Source organism: Podarcis pityusensis (genome assembly GCF_964106645.2).
Source record: "Podarcis pityusensis genome assembly, chromosome: 3".
In the NCBI taxonomy this organism is placed as follows: Eukaryota; Metazoa; Chordata; class Lepidosauria; order Squamata; family Lacertidae; genus Podarcis; species Podarcis pityusensis.
The window spans coordinates 31,353,312-31,357,958 of record NC_138026.1 but is presented as its reverse complement, the minus strand read 5'-3'; the positions used below and the strand labels follow the sequence as shown (position 1 = coordinate 31,357,958).

At 46.6% G+C, this 4,647-nt stretch overlaps 1 pseudogene across 1 annotated transcript; it reads right to left on the bottom strand.

Annotated features, from left to right (window-relative positions):
* Positions 1-489: 489 nt before the first annotated feature.
* Positions 490-4,267, bottom strand: LOC308473011 (transcriptional regulator Kaiso-like; annotated as a pseudogene). Its single transcript has 3 exons — positions 4,258-4,267; positions 2,265-2,584; positions 490-964 (listed from the first exon to the last, which is right to left on the bottom strand). The product of its transcript is annotated as a transcriptional regulator Kaiso-like (transcript).
* Positions 4,268-4,647: the final 380 nt, after the last annotated feature.

Sequence of the window (4,647 nt, the reverse complement as noted above, 5' to 3'; positions counted from 1 at the left end):
TCTCGCTCTCCAGGCTTCAGGAAGCTATCCGCAAGCCTTGCAAGCCCGGTGGGAGTTCCTGCGGGCTCACAAGGCTTGCGGGCAGCAGCCTGCAGCCCCGGCGAGTGTCCGCAAGCCTTGCGTGCCCAGCAGGAGGTCCCGCCGAGCACGCGAGGCTTGGGGCGGCAGCCTGTCGCCCGAAGCACAGGGAGCCCTCCAGAGGGTTCCCCGTGCTTCGGGCGAGTGTCTGCAAGCCTCGCGCGCCTGGCAGGAGGTCCCGCCGAGCGCGCGAGGCTTGGGCGAGTGTCTGCAAGCCTCGCACGCCTGGCGGGAGGTCCCGCCGAGTGCGTGAGGCTTGGGGCAGCAGCCTGCAGCCCGAAGCACGCGGAGCCCTCCGGAGGGTGCCCCGTGCTTCGGGCAGGTGTGCACAAGGCTTGGGGCGGCAGCCGCGGCGGGGGGGGGATAATTTTTTTTATTCATTTCCCCCCCCCAAAAAAAACGAGGTGCGTCCTATGGGCCGGTGCGCCCTATAGGACGAAAAATACGGTAATTTCTGATCTGCAGAGACCGACAGGGATGCAAGCAATATAGCCTGGACTCTCCAGAAGGATCCTGGCTGTGAACCGATCTTATGTGCATATCCATGACCACTGATAGTTGATGAAATACTGGCCACATGCCAAGCACTGGTACTGCCGCTCCCTGGTGTGATGAATTTAATGCTTGGTGCGGTACTCTGCAAGAAGAAAAAGCTTCTTGCAATAGTGAAATGGATACTTCTTCTCCCAAGAATGCACGTTGAAGTGTCTCCACAAACTTGTAAGACAAACATATGACCTTCCTGCATACAGTGCAGATATGGTAGACCTTGCCATCCATTATGAGCTCATAGTGATCCTCATGCTTTAACTTTCAGGTGCTTTCTGTTTGTAGAATTGTCCCCCGATGTTCTGGCCGTGCCATCCAACCAGAGTTCTCCATCCGCCTCATATTTCACAGGAATTATGATTCCAGTTACAGATAGGTAGCTGTGTTGGTCTGCCATAGTCAAAAAAATAAAAAATAAAAAATAAAAAAATAAAAAATAAAAAAAAATCCTTCCAGTAGCACCTTTAAGACCAACTAAGTTAGTTCTTGGTATGAGCTTTCGTGTGCAAGCACACTTCTTCAGATACACTGAAACAGAAGTTGCCAGATCCTTCTATATAGTGAGAAGGTGGGGAGGGGTATTACTCAGAAGGGTGGTGGGAATGGGAGATTGGCAGATAGCTGGGATGAGCCTGCTGACGACTCTTAACGACTGTAATGGGTCTTACAGGAAAAGGCAAGGGGTGAGAAGGTGAGAAATGGCTTAGTCATGTATAATGGGATAAGAATCCAATGTCTTTGTTCAAACCAGGTTTCTCCATGGTTTTAAGTTTGGTAATGAGTTGCAATGAGAGAACTTGCTGCAAGACAGACCCAAAAAAGAAAATAACAGAACACCTCTAGTCATCACATACAGCTCCCAAGTTAAAACAGTACAACGCATCATCAGAGATCTACAACCTCTCCTGGACAATGACAGTTCTCTTTCTCAAGCTCTGGGAGGAAGACCTTTCATTGCCTACAGACAGCCACCCAATCTTAAACAACTCCTAACCCACAATAATACTACAACCAGACTTAACACGGACACTGGCACCAGAGCCTGCAATAAACCCAGATGCCAACTTTGCTGCCACATACACCCGGACAACACCATTACTGGCCCCAACAACATCACACATACCATCTCGGGACTATTCAATTGCTCATCATCTAACATTGTGTATGGCATCAAATGCCAACAGTGTCCTTCAGCTCTCTATATTGGACAAACAGGCCAAACCTTACGCCAAAGAATAAATGGACATAAATCTGACATCAAGAATCACAAAACAGAGAAACCAGTAGGAGAACACTTTAATCTCCCAGGACATTCTATACAAGATCTCAAAGTAGCTGTTTTACTACAAAGGAATTTCAGAAATAGACTGGAAAGAGAAGCTGCTGAATTGCAACTCATTACCAAACTTAAAACCATGGAGAAACCTGGTTTGAACAAAGACATTGGATTCTTATCCCATTATACATGACTAAGCCATTTCTCACCTTCTCACCCCTTGCCTTTTCCTGTAAGACCCATTACAGTCGTTAAGAGTCGTCAGCAGGCTCATCCCAGCTATCTGCCAATCTCCCATTCCCACCACCCTTCTGAGTAATACCCCTCCCCACCTTCTCACTATATAGAAGGATCTGGCAACTTCTGTTTCAGGAATTATGATATCATAGGTATCTTTAGCGATGTTTGCATAAACCTTGCAACCTGTCAACAAGTCTTCTATCTTAGCAGCTTTATCTAAAGTGATGGTCTTCTGGCCTTCTGTTATGTGCTTTGGTACAGCACCTGCTGGAGAATCCTTCTTACTTCCAGGATGTACATCAGAAGTTTTCTTTTTGAACTTTTTGGGTTGGGAGGCCTGTTCTTGGGGAAAGCACTGCTTCTGTGCTCCTGTGGCATCAGGTGCAGCAGCTGGTTTGGGGGTGGTGGGCTGCCGGACCAAAGAACTGCTGCTTGCTGACCCTGAACAACCACAAGCAACACGCGGCCAATAATGTACCGACAATAAATTTATAACATTATATTGTTTCACAGTTCATAAACAGCAAACATGTAACACGTGCATGAAGTCATAAATAATAGGAGTAAAATAAATGTTCCATGAACAGAATCATAGAATCATAGAGTTGGAAGAGACCACAAGGGCCATCGAGTCCAACCCCCTGCCAAGCAGGAAACACCATCAGAGCACTCCTGACATATGGTTGTCAAGCCTCTGCTTAAAGACCTCCAAAGAAGGAGACTCCACCACACTCCTTGGCAGCAAATTCCACTGTCGAACAGCTCTTGCTGTCAGGAAGTTCTTCCTAATGTTTACGTGGAATCTTCTTTCTTGTAGTTTGGATCCATTGCTCCATGTCCGCTTCTCTGGAGCAGCAGAAAACAACCTTTCTCCCTCCTCTATGTGACATCCTTTTATATATTTGAACATGGCTATCATATCACCCCTTAACCTCCTCTTCTCCAGGCTAAACATGCCCACCTCCCTTAGCCGTTCCTCATAAGGCATCGTTTCCAGGCCTTTGACCATTTTGGTTGCCCTCCTCTGGACACGTTCCAGTTTGTCAGTGTCCTTCTTGAACTGTGGTGCCCAGAACTGGACACAGTACTCCAGGTGAGGTCTGACCAGAGCAGAATACAGTGGCACTATTACTTCCCTTGATCTAGATGCTATACTCCTATTGATGAGGCCCAGAATTGCATTGGCTTTTTTAGCTGCCGCATCACACTGTTGGCTCATGTCAAGTTTGTGGTCAACCAAGACTCCTAGATCCTTTTCACATGTACTGCTCTCAAACCAGGTGTCACCCATCTTGTATTTGTGTCTCTCATTTTTTTTGCCCAAGTGCAATACTTTACATTTCTCCCTGTTAGAATTCATCTTGTTTGTTTTGGCCCAGTTCTCTAATCTGTCAAGGTCGTTTTGAAGTGTGATCCTGTCCTCTGGGGTGTTAGCCACCCCTCCCAGTTTGGTGTCATCTGCAAATTTGATCAGGATGCCCTTGAGTCCATCATCCAAGTCGTTGATAAAGATGTTGAATAAGACCGGGCCCAAGACAGAACCCTGTGGCACCCCACTAATCACTCTTCTCCAGGATGAAGAGGAACCATTGATGAGCACCCTTTGGGTTCGGTCAGTCAGCCAGTTACAAATCCACTGAGTGGTAGCATAGTCAAGACCGCATTTTACCAGCTTCTTTACAAGAATATCATGGGGCACCTTGTCAAATGCCTTGCTGAAATCAAGGTAGGCTACATCCACTGCGTTCCCTTCATCTACCAGGCTTGTAATTCTGTCAAAAAACGAGATCAGGTTAGTCTGACATGACTTATTTTTCAGAAATCCATGCTGACTATTGGTGATCACAGCATTCCTTTCTAGGTGCTCACAGACTGTTTGCTTAATGATCTGCTCAAGAATCTTCCCTGGTATTGATGTCAGACTGACTGGGGGGTAATTATTTGGGTCCTCTCTTTTCCCCTTTTTGAAAATAGGGACAACATTTGCCCTCCTCCAGTCTGCCAGGACTTCGCCTGTTCTCCAGGAATTCTCAAAGATGACTGCCAGTGGTTCTGAGATCACATCTGCCAGTTCTTTTAATACTCTTGGATGCAGTTCATCTGGCCCTGGAGACGTGAATACATTTAGACTAGCCAAGTATTCTTGTACTATCTCCTTAGTTATTCTGGGCTGTGTTTCCTCTGCTGAATCATTTGCTCCAAATTCTTCAGGTCGGGCATTGTTTTCTTTATCGGAGAAGACTGAGGCAAAGAAGGCATTGAGGAGTTCAGCCCTTTCTGTGTCCCCTGTTTGCATTTCACCATCTTCTCCTCTGAGTGACCCCACTGTTTCTTTGTTCTTCCTTTTGCTACGAACATACCCATAAAAGCCTTTTTTGTTGCTTTTAACCTCTCTAGCAAGCCTGAGTTCATTCTGTGCTTTAGCTTTTCTGACTTTGTGTCTACATGTGCTGGCTATTTCTTTGAATTCCTCTTTGGTGGTTTCCCCCCTTTTCCATTTTTTG